We start from the raw sequence: 18,838 nt of genomic DNA, 5'->3' as shown, positions 1-18,838 counted from the left end.
ATAGATAAACCTTTCCTTAACTTTTACAATAACAGACTAATACAATATTTGTCCTTTTGTGATTGACTTATTTCACTCAGCAGAATATCTCTGGATCAAATGTTTTAAGATGAGAACTTTTCCTCGACTAGAGTCAAGTCCAACTCGACGGCATATAACAACAACAACAACAACAGAGTACATAATTCCATAATAACTGGTAGAAAAACATAATTTATAATCTCATTTGTATTTTTTGAAACAAAACATAATTTATATGAGCAACCTAAATATAATCATGGCTAATTTGAGAGAAATGTTTCATTCAAATCCAACTCATAATGACCTCTGCTTGGGTTTCTAAGGGGGTATCACTATGGAAGTAGACTGCCCCATATTCCTTCCAAGGAATGGTTGGAGGGTTTGAATCACCAGCCTTCTGGTTAATGGTCAAATGCCTTAAGAGGCACTACCCCACCAGATCTCCTTCATTTCTCCACAGCTTCCAGCAAATAAGAAGCCCTGATTGCACAGTGGTTAAGAGCTCCACTGTTATCCAAAAGGTTGACAGTTCAAACCCATCAGCTATTCCATGGGAGAAAGACATGGAAATCTGTTACTGTAAAGAGTACAGTCTTGGAAACCCTACGAGGTAGCTCTACTCTGTCCTATGGGGTCCCTATGATTTGGAATTGGCTGATGGCAATGGGTTTGTTAGCTTTTTGGTTTGGTTTCCCAGCAAATACTGGGCACAAAGAACATTCAAGCCTCTATGGCAAACAGGCAGATAGATTTCACAAGGGAGGTTTAAGTAGTTTTGAAAATGGTTTGATCAAAGCTCTTCAACTAAAATAAACTCACTGGAAGTTTGCGTAAAACTTCAGCCTAATGTAGCTTTTAGCCTAAAAGTAGGTTATAATTAATAATTTTTATCTTTATGAAAATCAGTGTTAATTACCAAAACACTCAGTCTAATAATAATCCACAACTTGATAAGCCTTTCCTTCCACTGATCATGTTGTGATTTTCAATCCATAGTACCAACATAGTTATTTTAATAAGGTACTTATATTTAAACCAAGAAAATCCAAGACAAACTCCCTGCCATCAAGTCAATTCTGACTTACAGAGACTCCCATTGGGGGTCCGAGGTGGTAAATCTTTATGGAAGTAGATTGCCCAGTCTTACTTCTGTGGAGTGTCTGGTGAGTTTGAACCACCAACCTTCTGGTTAGCAGTCAGATGCCTTACACACTGTGCTACCAGAACTCCTTAATTTTATTTAAAGGGGAGATTAATTAACAAAAATTGAAATCAGTGTGAACATTCTACATTATTCCTTCAGCAGAACTAATACATTTTTCTCCTCTATTAAAAATATATGTTGTTGTTGTTTATGTGCCGTCGAGTCAGACCCGACTCATAGCGACCCCTCCTTCGGTTTCTGAGGCAGTATTAACCAGAAGGCTGGCGGTTCAAACCAACCAGCCACTCCTCGGAAGGAAGATGGGGCAATCTACTTCCGTAGTGATATTGCCTCGGAAACCCAAGGAGGGGTCGCTATGAGTCAAGTCCGACTTGATGGCACATAACAACAACAACATATATATTACATTTTAATTCCATAATACAGATGTACATTAAAAATAATAACAACAATCAAGTAAAACCAACACCTGCTTCTCTATCAGCCAGTTTATTGTTGTTGTTAGTTGCTTTCAAGTCATTTACAACTCAACAGCTATCTCATATACACAAAATACAGAATAAAGTTGTTCCCTAGGATTTTCAAGGATGTAACCTTTTGGAAGCAGACTGCCAGGCCTTATTTCTGAGGTGTCTTGGGGTGGGTTCAAACTGCCAACCTTTCAGCTAGTAATTGAGTGCTTAACTGTCATCCAGTTTAACAATCAAAATATTTACTTTTCCCCTATACATTAGCCTCTCTATTTTGAGAATAACCCATGACTTTGCAATATGTAAAAACATTGGAGAAAGAGTAGAGAAGGCTTGTGAAATGTGGATAGTGCATCAGGTCATATGGATGCTAAGTATAACAGAAGAGGATATTGATGGGATAGTACTTGCTGTAAGTTTAATGAGTCAGGAGCAAGCCTCAGTTACCCCTCATGAGGTCAGGACAGCAACCATAAGCATTATAAGGTAGGAGCACAGTTCTCATCAGGTCACCAAGAGTGCCCACTCAAATGTCTCTCCAAGTGCTTTGCAAACTAAAGAAGACTGGAGATGATACCTTGAACTTCCAATTCTGGTTTTCCACATCACAAACACATCTTGATTTCAGCTCTGCATTCTTGATTTTAAGGTTTGACACATCAGAGGTGAGCTTGAAAGTTCAGTGTTTCAGCTGGTGAACTTCTCCAGCAGATGTGGTGAGTTAATTCCAAGAAGCAGAATCTAACACATCCAGTCAATTCTCGACTCCCAATGACTCTTACATCAATCCACTTCAAGTTTTCATTACTGCCACCTTAGTCTAGGATCTAATCATCTCCCATTTGAACCAAGGCTACCATTAAGTAATTGTATTCTCTATCTATGGCCTATTTCCAATCTAATCTTTCACTCATAATTTTCCCAAATCAGTCTTGCTAAGACATCTCTTCTTTGTTATTACCATCTTGATCAAAATTTTAAATGGATTTTTAGTGACTTCTAGATAATGTTCACATTTTTTACCTTCATATTTGAGGCTAAAAATAATCAATCCTATATTCAATATTTCTAAAGTTCTTTCTTTCCAATCCACTAGACCAGAGATTGGCAAAATTTGTCTGTAAAGGGCTAGATAGTAAATATTTTAGGATTTGTAGGTCATAAGTCTTTGTTGCAACTACTGAATGTGGCCACTGTAGCATGAAAACTGTCACAGAAAATAGGAAAGCCAAAGAGTGTGCCAATATAATTTTTTTTTTTTTAACAGAAACAAGCATGGGTCAGGTGTGTGTGACCCATAGGCCATAGTTTGCTGACCCCTAATCTAGATAAAATTTTAGTTCTCTCAGATTGGTCATTAATTATGTCACCAAACAGCTGTTAAACTTTGTTCCCAGTACTATGCCAGGGAGATGGAAGGATATGTATGTCAGCTTCCGCACCCACCTTGGCAAAGCTCACAATCTTTGCTACATACACAAAATTGTTCTGCAATTGTGGTGTAAATGCTGTGAGGGGTTAGTGATTTACTTGGTCAGGAGAAAAGCTTTACATTAGAGCAGGTCTGAGAGTGGCCATTCTCCAAAACAAAGGGGACAGACAAAAGACATTGTAGGGGGAGTGTGATAGTTAAGTTGTGTGTCCATTTGACTGGGCCTGGTTTTGAGTGGCTGGAGAGCTGGATGTACTTATTCTCCATGATGAGATTAGTAATCAGTTGTACAGTAGAATCTACTGGAGCAGCTGAATAGCTGCTTTAAGGATATGGTCTTCTTCCAATATATAAGAAGAAGTTTTGAGATAGGTCTCTGCAGCTTTTTGGCATGTTTGGACCCATTAGCCAAGTTTTCATTTATATTTATCAGCCTGCCATATTTCCTATCAATCATGGGACTGTCTCTGGATTTGAACTAGTGGCCTGTCATGTTCTTTGGTAATACTGTGACATTTTATTTGTCAACCTTGGACTTATTAGCCTCAGCAGCTAGAAGTTGCCTGAATGAAGAGATAGATGACTCTGGGAGCAAGTGGACATAATTAATGAGGCAGAGCTGAAGCCCAAGGTTGAGAGGCTTTCACCCAGCCCCTAGAACTGACACTTGAACTCAGAATTCTAGCCTCCAAAACTCTAAGAGAAGAAATCTCCTGTTTGTTCAAGCTATTCACCTGTGGTATTTCTGTTACAGCAGTGCTAATAATATCCCATTGTCATCAAGTCATTATGACTCATAGTAGCCTCCACTGGGTTTCAGAGTGGTAAATCTTTATGGATGTAGATGGCCCCTTCTTCCTTCCACAGAGTGGCTGGTAGGTTTGAACCACCAACCTTCTGGTTAGCAGTCAAATGCCTTAGGTACTGCACCATGAGAGCTCTAGGGAATCAAAACAGGGAGGAAATGATAGCATTTGCCAAGATACAGAGATGCAAAACCAAATGGTAATTTAGGGAATGATCAAACCATAGAGCTGCATGGGTAAATAAAAAAGATGGAGCTGGAAAATTTAGTTGGGACACATTCAGGGGGTCTTGAATGTGATACTAATGGGTTTGACCTAGTCCTTTGAGCCATACTGTCTTTGGTTCTGTGAAAGAAGAGCCTTATGTTGGTGCCTACATTTACAGCAATTCACATATCACAAATATGTTGTTAGGTTGTTAGGTGCCATTAAGTCATCTCCAACTCATGGTGACCCTCTGTACAGCAGAATGAAACACTGTCGAGTCCTGTGACTCCATGATCCCTACTATACCCCCATCATTGTAGCCACTGTGTCAATCCCTGCTGTTGAGGGCATTCCCCACTTTTGTTGACCTTCTACTTTGCCAAGCATGATATCCTTCTCTAGGGAATGGTTTCTTCTTATAATATGACCAAAGTAGGTGAGACGAAGTCTGGCCATTCTCACTTCCAAGGAGCATTCTACCTGCATTTCCTCCAGGACAGATTTGATAGTTTTTTTAGCAGACCATGGAACTTTCAGCATTCTATCACCAGCACTACAACTCAAAAGCATCAATTCTTCTTTAGTCTTCCTTATTCAGTGTCCAGCTTTCACATGTATATGTTGTTGTTAGGTGGCATCAAGTTGTCTCTGACTCATAGTGACCCTATGCACAGCAGAGTGAAACACTGCCTGGTCTTATGCCAGCCTCATGATCCGATCCCTGCTATACTGAGCCCATCATTGCAGCCACGGTGTTTATCCATCTTGTTGAAGGTTTTCCCCTTCCTCATTGGCCCTCCACTTTACCAAGTATGATATGGTTCTCCAGGGAATGGTTCCTTCTGACAACATGACTAAAGTAGGTGAGATGAAGTCAGGCCATTCTCGCTTCCAAGGAGCATTGCACTTCTTCCAAGACAGATTTGTTAGTCCTTTTAGCAGGCCATGGTACTCAGCATTCTTCGCTAACACCACGACTCAAAAGCATCAACTCTTCTTTGGTTTTCCTTACTCATGGTCGACTTCTTACAGCATATGAGGTGATTGGAAATACCATGGCTTGGATTCAGTGCACCTTAGTCTCCAAGGAGACATCTTTGCTCTTCATCACTTGAAAGAGGTCTTTTGCAGCAGATCTGCCCAACGCAATAGGGTGTATGATGTCTTGACTGATGCTTCCATTGGTGTTGATTGTAGAACCAAGTAATATGAAATCCTTGACAACTTCAATCTTTTATCCATCCACCACGAAGCTATTTATTGGCCCAGTTATGAGGATTTTTGTTTTTCTTTATGTTGAGGTGTAATCCATACTGCAGACTATAGTCTTTAATCTTCATCAGTAAATGCTTCAAGTCATCCTCACTTTTAGCAAACAAAGTTGTGTCATCTGCATATCGCCAAGTTGTTAATGAATCTTCCTTCAATCCTGATGCCACATTTTTCTTCATATAATCCAGCTTCTTGGATTATTTGCTCAACATATAAATCGAATAAGTATGGTTACAGGATCCAACCTTGACACATTCCCTTCTTGATTTTGAACCATGCACTATCCCTTTGTTCTGTTTGAAGGACAGCCTCCTGATCTTTCAATATTGCAACTCAAGGCTCAAATTTTCTCCTCAGTTCTTTCAGCTTGAGAAATATTGAGTGTGTTCTTCCCTTTTGGTTTTCTAACTCCAGGTCTTTGCACATTTCATTATATTAATTGGCTTTGTCTGCTCAACCTGCTCTTTGAAATCTTCTGTTCAGCTCTTTTATCTTGTCATTTCTTCCATTTGCTTTTACTACTCTCCATTCAAGGGCAAGTTTCAGAGTCTCTTCTGACATCCATTTTGGTCTTTTCTTCCTTTCTTATCTTTTCAATGACCTCTTGCTTTCTTCATGGATGATGTTCTTGATGTCATCCCATAATTCCTCTGCTTTTCAGTCGTTGTTGTTTAATCTATAAAATCTATTCTTCAAATGGTCTTTAAATCAAGGAGGGATATTATTGAGGTCATATTTTGGCTCCCATGGACTTGTTTTGTCTTCAACTTCAACTTCAACTTGCAAATGAGCAGTTAATGGTCTGTTCCACAATGAGCTCCTGGCCTTGTTTTGGCTGAAGATATTAAACTTCTCCATTGCCTCTTGCTACAGATGTTGTCAATCTGATTCCTGTGTATTCCATCTGGTGAAGTCCTTGTGTATAGTCATTACTTATGTTGTTGAAAAAAGGTATTTGCAATGAATAGGTTGTTGGTCTTGCAAAATTCTATCATCTGATCTCCAGTGTTATTTCTATCTCCAAGGTCATATTTTCCAACTACCAGTAACTCTTCTTTGTTTCCAAGTTTTGCATTCCAGTCACCAGTGATAATCAACACATCTTGATTACATGTCCAGTCAATTTCAGACTGCAGAAGTTGGTAGAAATCTTCAATTTCTTCATCTTTGGCTTTTGTGGTTGGTGTGTAAATTTGAATAATAGTAGTATTAACTAGTCTTCCTTGTTGTTATTGTTGTTGTTATTTGCCATTGAGTTGGACACGACTCATAGCGACCCCTCTTTGGGTTACCAAGGCAGTATCACTACAGATGTAGATTGCCCAACCTTTCTTCTGAGAAGTCTTCCTTGTAGGCATATGGATATTATACTATCAGACAGCACTGTACTTCAGAACAGATCTTGAAACACTCTTTGTGACAATGAATGCCACATCACTTCTCTTTGTCATTCCTGGCATAATAAATCATATGGTTGTCTGATTCAAAATGACCAAAACCAGTCCATTTCAGTTCACTCATGCCTACAGTATCAATTTTTATGTGTTCCATTTCATTTTTGACAACTTCCAATTTCCTAGATTCATACTTTGTACATTCCATGTTCCAATTATTAATGGATGTTTGCATCTGTTTTCACTCATTTTGAGCTGTGTCACATCAGCCAATGGAGGTCCCAAAAGCTTTCCTCTTTGCATATCATTAATGTTGTTTCTACTCTGAGGAGTCAGCTCTACCCCAGTCAAATTTTGAGTGCCTTCTGACCTGATAGACTCATCTTCTGGCACAATATTGGACAGTGTTTCAGGGCTATCCATAAAAATTTCCAGTAATGTATCAGACAGTGTTTCACTGCTATTTATAATGTTTTCACTGGCTGATTGACAAGAGGATGGCCTCTTCCTTCTTCCAAGTCTGTCTTAGCCTGGAAGCTCCACTGAAACTTGCCCACCGTGGGTAAACCTGCTGGCATTTTGCAACATGGTGGCACAGCCTCCAGCCTCATAGCAACACATAAGCCACCACAGGATGAAAAACTGACAGACATATGGCACACATATGAGGCTATTGAAAATACTATGGTTTGTGTCAGGCTCACTTTAGTCCTCAAGGAGACATCTTTGCTCTTCACCACTTGAAAGAGGTCTTTTGCAGCAGATTTGTCCAATGCAATATGGCATCAGATATCTTGACTGCTGCTTTCATTGGTGTTGATTGTAGAACCAAGTATATGAAGTCTTTGACAACTTCAATCTTTTCTCCATTTATTGTGATATTGCTTATTGGTCCAGTTGTGAGGATTTTTGTTTTCTTCATATTAATGTGTAATCCATACTGCAGATTATATTCTTTAATCTTCATCAGTAAGTGTTTCAAGTCATTCTCACTTTCAGCAAGCAAAGTTGTGTTGTCAGTGTACCACAAGTTGTTAATGATTCTTCCTCTAATCCTAATGCCATGTTCTTCTTCATATAGCCCAGCTTCTTGAATTATTTCCTCAGCATACAGATTGAATAAGTATGGTGAAAGGATACAACCCAGATACACTCCCTTTTGATTTTAAACCATGCAGTATCCCCTTGTTCTGTTTGAACAATGGCCTCCTGGTCTATGCACAGGTTCCTCATGAGTACAATTAAGTGTTCTGCAATTCCCATTCTTCTCAATGTTATCCACAATTTGTTATGATGCACAAAATCAAATGTTTTGGCATAGTCAATAAAACACAAGTAAACATCTTTTTGGTATTCTTTGCTTTGAGCCAAGACCCATCTGAAATCAGCAATGATTTCCCTCATTCTACATCCTCTTCTGAATCTAGCTTGCACTATCACAAATATACAAAACTTAAATTTATTAAAGAACACAAAGCCTTGTATCACTCAAGGTCTAGTGTTCAGTACTGGAACTGTTTGACATCATAACCTAGAATATCCACTAAATATTTAATAAACTTACACCATTCAGGACCTAAGCAAATGTTATTTCCCTTTCTCATGCCTTAAGCCCAAAACAAAAAGTAACTGAGTCTGAATGTCATGAAAGTTTGTTGGCTGATCTCAGGAAGGATTTTAATCACAGAAACAGTTGGCTAAGAGAAAATTAAATATCTTGGTAAGCCTTCTTAGGTAGCATGAACACAATAGAACAGACGGATAACACAGCATCATTTCCCAGTAATGCCAAGTATCCCTTTCCCTGGTTCTCTTCTTGTTTCAGTTTGTGGGTCTGGGAGTACGTGGGGAACACAGTATTCACAATTGTTATGTATATTAAATGGTTCATATTACTGCATTGACTATGACCTTTAGCACAATGTTGAACAGAAGTGGTAAGGATGGACTTTCTTGTTTTTGATTTAAAAGAAGAGGCTGCTAATATTTCATCATTAAGTATGATAAGTGTTATAGGCCAATGATATTGCTTTAAAAAAACTGAATTCTCATCACAGAATTCTTTTCAGAAAAATCCTTGGTGAGAGGAGATTGCAGAATTCCTTTCAGAAAAATCAGAATTCTTTTCAGAAAAATCAGAAATTCTGATTCTTTTCAGAAAAATCCTTGGTGAGAGGAGATTACATGGTAGCAGAATTGCACTGTAGCAGAATTATCCAGGACTCGTAATACACAAATCACTGTTACTTATTACAAAACCCACAGGGCTCACCTCATGTCTCTGATTTTGACCATGGCAATAATGAACTGCATTCTTATTTGGTTCATTCACCAAGTTGGACAAATTTTAATATACTACAACCCCCCGCTTTTCATATTATAGATAATGTCTAAATCTTTGGTCATGGTAATTGATTACAGGCACCATATATAGCTTCCCTACACAGAAAAGTATCACTTGAGTTCCTGACAATCTAACTGATCTTATATTTCTCTTGAAAATCATTTCAGGAAATATAATCAATGCATTTCTGACACAACACAAAATCATTTTCAAGGTAACCAATGAGCTTCAGGAAAATTAAAAATTTCCAGAGAAAGTTATATTTCCTGTTGTTGTTGTTAAATTCTGTCGAGTCAGACCTGACTCATAGCAACCCCTCTTTGGGTTTCTGAGGCAGTATCACTACGGAAGTAGATTGCCCAACCTTCCTTCCGAGGAGTGGCCGGTGGGTTTGAACTGCCATCCTTCTGGTTAGCAGTCAAATGCCTTAGGCTCTATGCTACCAGAGCTCCCTATATCTCCTAGAAGCTCAGTCAAATGATAGTCTTTTACATAGTTTGGTGTTTACATTTTAAAAGAAGTAGAGAATATATACCTAACAAATATGTGTGTGTGTGTGTGTGTCTGTATATATATATATATATATATATATATACACATATATATATATATATATATATTTGTTTACTATACCATAAATATTTATTTATTTATTTTTCCCTCCATAGGAGCTCTGGTAGCGTAGTGCCTAAGGCATTTGACTGCTAACCAGAAGGCTGGCTGTTCAAATCCACCGGCCACTCCCCGGAAGGAAGGTTGGGCAATCTACTTCCGTAGTAATACTGCCTCGGAAACCCAAGGAGGGGTCGTTATGAGTCAGGTCTGACTCCATGGCACATAACAACAACAAATATATATTCATTTAACTGAAGCAATTCGATCTAAATCCTGAAATTACTATACATTCAACAGCATATTTTTCTCCTTGTATTATCTAAGCTAGGATATCTCTCCCCTTAAGGACCTTTCATCTTATCCATTTTATTTTTCTATGTAGATACCAGTTATGTTTTACAAATAGTAAGATAAAGGATTTAACTCCCTTTTTAAAAATTTCTAAGAGCTTATAAAATTGCTAAATTAATAACCTGCATGTATTTCACTCGATTTTGGCTCCTGACCCACTGTCAGCAAATATACATTGTAATAAAATGAACATGTTTAATTCCGTAACTAAACAGCCCAAAGGAACAGTATCTGTCATAGCAATGAAGTCTAATGACAATTCTGCTGACATTTCTCCTATCTGGAAATGAGATCATGTGGAAAATGACTTCTACAGTAGCAGAATAATTAAGACTGAACACGGAATTTGATTTGGTAGAAATAGAAGCTTAGGTTGCCTTTTTCTTTTGGGGGGAGCAATATTATTTACTTCACCATTTTCTAGCTCTAACTGGCATTATGTTTCCATCCTCTCTCTCTTTTTAAAATCAGATATATTATTTTTCACTGTCCTAACTATACAGTAACAAGTCTAACTAAACTAATACGAATCCTGAGGGACTTCTTGTTCCTTTTTGCTGGATGGACAATTCTCTGTTTTGAATATTGCTCCAGAGTTTGGGCTCTCTTCTGAAACTTATTTATCTTTGGTTATATAGATATTTTCATTAGAATAGCATCTCTTTTAATTAGCTTTTTTTTTTTTTTTAAACAAAGCATATCCCATTGTCTTCAGCTACTTGAATGTATATCTAAATAAAACATGTGGGTGGCGAGGTTCCAGCACTGTTTAAGGAACTACAAGAAACAAATGAAGGAATATCCACCAGGTTTTATGACTTTCAGAACCATAGGTGGGAGTATAGTGTCCCTTCTTGGAACACAGAAGTTTTGATTCAAGAACCCTTGCAAACCTCATGCTATATATGTCTTCACGTCAAAGATGGTCATGCTCTAAGGAGATGGAAAGAGCACACAAAGAGATCTGATAGAATATGAAGAAAGAGATGGCTGCTTTCTTTAAGGTGCTTCAGCCCCCCATCTGTACCCACTCCCGCCACAATCTGACTGTCATGGCATTAGGGATCCTAAGCCAGAGCAGTGAGCCAAGCCCTTCCCAAATTCTTGATTCGTAGAAACTGTGAAAGATAGTAAAATGACTGTGATTAAAAAAAGAGATAAGAAGCATCATTTTTTCTATAAAATACCCATTATTTCAGTCCTTAATTATTTTTTCATGAACAAAATCATATACCATAAGACAATAAGAAAATGGAACCAATTAAAATCTAAGCAATATTTTTCAAAGACAATGTGAGTAGAATATTTTATTTGGATTCTGTCAATAATGCAGTGTAGTATCCTTTTCCTTTTTTGAAAATGGCTGATTTTAAATAAGAACTACCATGATTTAGCTGCTCTGAAGAACTTACATAAGGAAAATGTTACACTTCAAAAATAAATAAAATGAAATGTCAGTTTACTCTCATATGTCCACAAGATCACTCCGTATTGTACAGGCAGAGTATACCCATTAACCACTCCAGTCATAAACCACTTCATTCACAAAACATACTGCATCTAGAGTGCTTTATCTACAGCAGTATTTTAACAAACAGTTATTATTTTCACTGATTGCAGAACTCTCTGTTCTACCAAATCTTCCTAGGAGATCTCATAGGCTTTCTCATGTTTTTTTATTACACAAATATTCTCTTCCTCCAAAAGGCTTGTCACACTCCCATTGTAGAACCTGTCCTACTGTATTGTGATTGTGCCTGCAGGATTATTTGCTTGCCTCCTCTCTATCCTACCTTGAGGAGTGGGCTTAGGCCTCAGTCATTGTTATTTCTCTCAACCTTCTCACCTGCTCATCCTAGCCTCAGAGTATCTTTCCATGCTTGGTGACAGTGACAAAATGATGGGGAAAGTTCACAGATTCAGCGTACTCCATCTTATGACTCGAAGCTCTGATGTTATATTCTCTAAATCTGTAACCAGTCGTTGAATCAATTCCAACTCATAGTGCCTCTATACGACACCACAGAACTGGCCCATAGGGTTTGCAACCAAGGCTGTATGGAAGCAGATTGCCACATCTTTCTCCCGTGAAGCACCTGACGTTCCAACTACTGACTTTTCAGTTAGCAACCCAGTGCTTTAACCACTAAACCACCAGGGCTCTTTAAATCTGTTAAAGTCTCTGAAAATTCAATCCCAGTTCCTCCTTTTGTTCTGTGGTTTCAAAGACATCATAAGTCTCTCTCTTTTTTCTCTCTCCTTCATCTTTCTTACATCTCCAAGAATCCTATTCTTGCTGCCCAAGTCAATCATATATTGTACTATTTATCTATCTATTATTTGGTCAAAAATGAATAATGTAAGAAAAAGTTCAAAACAGGTTTAGTTAGATATAAAATATTTTAAAACATCCATTTACCACATATACTAGACTTAGGCGTCTCTCTAGTTAATGCAATCCTTTTCTCTCTGATCCACTCTACCCATCAATATGCACATGTCAGAATCAAGGTGGACAAACAGTACAAAAAAACCCCCAAAAAACTCACTGCCGTTGAGTTGGATCTGACTCATAGCAGCCCCTCCTTAGGTTTCCGAGATGGCATCACTATGGAAATAGATTGCCCAACCTTCTTTCCCAGGAGTGGCTGGTGGGCTTGAACCTACATCCTTCTGGTTAGCAGTCAAGTGCCCTAGGCACTACACCACCAGAGCTCCTGGACAAACAGTAGATGATCAAAAATGTGCCTTGAATGCATAAATGAAATACTTGCATGATACAAAAACATATCATTTGCTACTCTCCTTTACTTTTTCATTATTTTCAATGAAGTAGAACACTTCTAAAGTTCATGAAATTCAAAAAGAATTCTATGCAATTTTATTTTCTTTTTTTCCTATATATAGTATCACTTGTAGCTTATAAGCTCATTTCGTTAACAAATAATATTTCAAATACTCATTTATTGCTAAAACTATCATCTCCTGTTAGACATCCTTCCTTTAAGAAAATACTCTAAGGGGTTAATATTTTAATGAGTTATTAGTGTAATAAATGATTGAGTTTTCTTTTTTCCAAATTACTTGGAACTAAAATAATTCATATTTAGTATAACTTGCAGTTTCTATTCTCTGTTAGAGGCAGTATATCATGCATAGTTTCTGCATCCAAATTGTTCAGTTCTACTTCATGCTTCCTGCACACAAATTGTTCACAAGGTGACACTATGATCAGAAACCTAAAATCAGAATATATTTATACATCTTGGAAGGGCTATCTTTACCTTGGGATATTTAAATCAAAAGTTGTCCTATTGTCCTTCAGTCAAAGTAGTTAAAATAAATTATTTATTCCAAGTACTAAATTAGTAGAATTCCTATTATATCATGTATTCCTTAGAACAAAGCACTACCTAGAATTACAGTATCTCAGTGGCTCATGGCTTAAAGCTAGATACAAATGGTAAAAAAAAAACTTCAAAGATAGAAAATGTACAAGCAAGTAGAGGCAGTGAGAAAGTCTGATTTGCGTTTTCACTGAAAGGATTGAATAGCTATGAGAACAGTTCAAATATAAATACTAAAATAAACATTTATAATAAATGGAGGCAAGAACTGTTGTGGGCCTATTTAGTTGAAGAAGAATCTGCTAATCTGAAATAGTTCATTACTGTTTGAAAATTCACAGCTATGTGTGCACATGCACAAACATAAGATGTGCTTCATATATGCTTTCATTTTCAAACAAGGAGAACATTTATCAATATCTATTATAATCAGTTGCTTTTGGAACAACCACATGGCTACTATAGAAAATATATCAATGTCATCTATATAGAAATAGGGGTGGGAAAATGTAAGACACTCATTTTTTTTTTTTTCCACAGAACACACTGCTTAGCAAATATTCTCAGCAATCACAAACCAATGTATCAAAGTCATCAGATGTCTTTCTTACATAACTCAGCACATTGAAGTAATAATATGCACTGCACAACATTTCCAGACAATGTCATATTAAAAAAAAAAAAAAAAAAAACGTACAAAAGGTATTTCTGACACTAGTAATTTAAGGCTGAGTCATAAATTAATGAATCTGTATTATGAGAAGATAAAACATTTTCTATCATTGTGCAATGATAATATATGCAAGACGTTTAGCATGATGATATATTATCCATAACTGAATACTTCCTACTCAATCAAATCTGTGATATTTTCCATCAGGCCTTAGCACCATAAAACACTTTTACAGAACTTACAGACAGAAGGAGAGTTAGGAATCATTTACTTTCAATCACCTTCATCCTATTTTTTTAATAACTATGTTTTCCTGATTATAAAAGAAATAAAAATTTATTGAAAACTTTATGAAATATGGAGAAGTATAAAGATATAAAGAAACCAACCATTATCTTAAAAATTGAATAATAAATACTGTTTACAAAGTTCTTAAAAAAATTTAATGTCTTTATTGAAAATTATATCACAATATTATATCATTAAAATTCTTAATAAATATGGTTTTCAATGACTGCATAATACTTCATACTCTGGATGAACAATACATTCTTTAACTACATGCCTATTTTAGAATGCTGAGGATACTCACTATAATTTTGATGAATATATTTACACAAATATCTTTAGTATGTTTTTGAATTATTTACTTAAAATAGATTCTGAGAAGGAAATGCCTCCCTTTTTATACATGAGGAAATTTAGACCCAGAGAAGTTAAGTGACTAATAAGTTCTAACACCAAGATTGTTTGATATTCTGTCTTATTAATATATAACTTCTGTTTACAAGAGAGTATACTAGCTTCCATCCATGAAATCACCCTCAGCAAGAGAACTATAAGATCCTTAAAATTTCATCCTGTTGAAATGTATTCTATTGCTATCACCTAACATTGCTATGTTTAAGTTAATAAAACATATTCATCTCTCACTCTCCAAACTATTTAATTCCCTCTTCAGTCTACATATAGTTGCAATAAGCCAATTCAGAAAAGACAATACAAATATTAAGAAATAACTAGCTACCAGATGTTATTGAGTCAATTCAAACTCAGAGTGACCCCATGTATTTCAGGTAGAACTGTGTTCCTAAGGTTTTCATGCTGTGTTCTTTTGGAAATAGCTTGCCAGGCCTTTCTTCTGGGGCATCTCTGGGTGGATTAAAAATGCAAACCTTTTGGTTAATAACTAAGTGCTTAACTGTTTGCACTACCCAGGGACTCCTAAGAAATAACTAGGGTATAATAAAACAAACTTAAGACAAAAAAGGTATTAGACATTATTTTTGTTATTTATCTTTAGTAGACTAAAACTAGAAGTCTACGTGAATGTGGAGAAAGTCAATTTTATTATGATTACTAGTAGGCAACAACTTAAAATGGTAGATACATGACAAAGCATAACGACTATTTAAAGAGCTGAAGCATGTGCAAAAGCAGTGGGATACTCTCCTGAAGCTATTTGGGAGGGAAATGAAGGGGAAAGGCATCAGTCACTTTCCACAGTTAAGATAAGCATCCTAGAGACAATCCTAGCTGCCTTTAGACAGTATGGTGTAGTGAGTTGCATGGCATGGCTTTTCTAGTCATAGTCTTTATAACTCCCTTGGGAATACTGAATGGGACCATGCAAATATGTATCAACTTGGCTGGGCAGAAAGTAGTAGTAATTCCCTTCAGTGAGACTGGTAATTAAATCCTTAGTGGAATTTGCCTTGAGCAACTGAGTAGCTGCTTTTAAACTCCTGATTGTTAAAGTCATCCACCTGGGTATTTCTGTTGGAGTAGCACAAAGTACTTTTCTAGGAAAGTTCACTCTCTTTCAGGTGTACAGAACTTTGATGCTGTGGTTAGTTTGTTTTGCTACTCTGCCAGGCTTAAAATGAGCCCACCTAGAGGCAGAGGGAGGGAGCTCTGGTAGCATAGTGGCTAAGACACTTGCCTGTTAACCAGACGGCTGGCGGTTCAAACTCACCAGCCACTCCTCGGAAGGAAGGTTGGGCAATCCTACTTCCGTAGTGATACTGCCTCGGAAACCCAAGGAGGAGTCGCTATGAGTCGGGGCCGACTCGACGGCAAATAACAACAACAACAACAACAGAGGCAGAGGGAAAAATCTCACTGCCAGCTGACAGAGATGCCCAGCTGAGAGAGGTGTCCAGTTAACAGATGGTGGCAGTGGAACCAAGAGGCACAGAACAGAGCAGCAGCTTACCTCGTCCACAGAGGCAGAGGCCAGGCCAAGGGCCAGAGAACTGTGTCTAAGGGCACAGCAGAGGGAAGACTATCCTGACCAAGGAACTGTATCCTGAGTGTGTTTCTGAACTTGAATTGTAGCCTGTTGCTTCCCTAATAAGCCCCATACTGTGAGTTCTGTGTAAGAGGGCTGGAGGTGGTGGCATGTCTGGCCTCATAGGAACAGGCCTTGGGCAGCTGATAGTGATCCTGTCTTCTTCTGCTGCCTCCCTGCCCCTTTAGCAGACAGATTGTTTTCCTCGAGGAAAGTGCCCTCTTATATCCAAGGAGAGTGATGAAATCAACCACACAGAAAGCCTAGAGCTCATTAACCCTTCATATACAGTTTTCAAGTACACTGATCCAAAAGCCAAAAAACACATACAATCTTCAAGTACACTGACTGATAAGCAAAATATTGCCATCAAGAAATCCCGGAAAAAATAAGACCTTTCAAGTCCAGATGAATTTAAAAATTCAAGATTATTTTAATTTTTCAAATCTGTAAAATTTTCAAATAATTAAAAAATCATTCAGATAACCATCCATTAATCAAAAATGCATTAAGTAATCTGAACACTCAAATCTCACAACTTTAAATAAAGATTGTGGGCAGTTTTACTTCAGTTTTCCTTCTTTCTCTTGTCTTTTAAAACTTGCTTGGCAGCAATGCTATAAACTAGTTTTTCTATTCATAAGTGTTATTAGAACACAAAACATTAGAACACATTCTAAAGATAAAAATATATTTGATAACTCATTAAATAAAAATAGGCTAAAATATGATGTGACAAACATTTTCCCTCACCTCAGAAAAGGTTCTTCGTGTAATTTTTGTAAATAAAAACAACACTAGTTAATGGAATGGAAATTAATAGCTTAGCCTTATTAATGAACTAAAAGCCTGTCTACAGACATTATATATTTATACATATTAAAAAAAAAAAGAAAAGAAAAGAGTCACTAATAGGTTTGTTCTTGTGACTCAAATTAATAATTCAGACAATAAATAACAAATAGATTTCATTTAAAAATATGATTTAAACCAAGTGGCATTATTAAGTACTGCACACAGTATATATACGTCATTGTTTCACATGCTATAGTGTCTTATTATAATGAACACATAAGACTGTCCTACAAACCTGGTTCTTGTTTTTTTTTTTTTTTTTACATTTGCATACCTGATACACTTGCATGGATCATATGGGTCAGTATTAAGTACAGAGCAAGAAAGGGAGCCCAATAAGAGCTGCACAATAGAGATGATCTCACTGCTGTCAATTTGGACCCAACTTATAGCAACCCCTCCTTGGGTTTCTGAGGCGATATCATTACGTAAGTAGTTTGCTCAACCTTCCTTCTGAGGAGTGGCTGGTGGGTTTGAACCATCAGCTTTCTGGTTAGCAGTCAAATGCCTTAGGCACTATGCCACCAGAGCGTTGAGGATTATGTGCAATTCTCAGTGGCATGGCTGCCAACTCTATCATTGCTCCCAAATGAGAAAGCATATGGTATATTAGTGAAGGAAAATAGTATTAACCATAAAAATCACATTGTACTGGCTCTGATTCAATGATAAAGAAGAAGCAAATCTATCTTAAATGTTAGTGGTTTATTATTAGTAACTAATTATTTACCACAGCTGCACTGCTGAGAGCAAAGCAACAATATTTCCTAGTACTTCATCTCAGAATCCTTGTTCTAACCAATTAAAATCAGGATTAAAACTAACTAGCGTTTTCATGTGGACTTGTGTAATAATGTTATGCATTTTATAAAATTAATCTGATTGATGAAAAGGAAATAAAACTGCTAGTAAGTCACTTATTTTCACTTTTAATTTGCTACTAAATTTCTCCATAGAAGTCATTTCTACTACACTTGTGAGAGACCCAAAATATTTCCATCTATTTGTCTCATTTTCAGTACACTCTACAGGGAAGAATTGCATTTCTGTAACAATTGTCACTCAAAGGCAAGAAAGACGTCAAGAGTTGTCAATATCATCGTAACTAGAAACCAGAACTATGAGGGGCCTCCTGAAGTTTTCTTCCATTTATCCAAGACACATAGGCAGCCTCAGCTCTACTTTCAGCCAAAGAGAGATCAAGGTACCTATACCTCTAGTGGCTCCAAAGAGCCCCGGAGAACATGTGAAGGCCATTACATCAATAGAGACTGCCAACATATAATTTCAGACAAACACTGTGTGGATAATATTCTTAAAACATATCTGAAGGAATTCAACATTAACTTACAAATATATAAAATCTTTATATATATATGTGTGTGTGTGTGTGTGTGTGTGTGTGTGTGTTGCTGTTGTTATGTGCCGTAGAGTCAGCCGCGACTCATAGCGACCCCTGCTTGGGTTGCCAAGGCAATATGACTACGGAAGTAGATTGTCCAACCTTCCTTTTCCTTCTGAGGAGTGACTGGTGGGTTTGAACCGCCAGCCTTGTGGTTAGCAGTCAAGCGCCTTAGGCACTATGCTACCAGAGCT

At 37.1% G+C, this 18,838-nt stretch overlaps 1 protein-coding gene across 1 annotated transcript in view; it reads right to left on the bottom strand.

Moving 5' to 3' along the window:
* Positions 1-18,838, bottom strand: part of IMMP2L (inner mitochondrial membrane peptidase subunit 2) — a 1,157,822-nt gene that overhangs the window by 286,182 nt on the left and 852,802 nt on the right. The gene's annotated exons all lie outside the window — the stretch shown is intronic.

The sequence above is a fragment of the Orycteropus afer genome, unplaced genomic scaffold (genome assembly GCF_000298275.1).
Source record: "Orycteropus afer afer isolate SDZICR_OR568_19922 unplaced genomic scaffold, OryAfe1.0 scaffold00007, whole genome shotgun sequence".
Classification (NCBI taxonomy): Eukaryota; Metazoa; Chordata; class Mammalia; order Tubulidentata; family Orycteropodidae; genus Orycteropus; species Orycteropus afer.
This window is presented reverse-complemented; position numbering and strand designations above follow the sequence as displayed.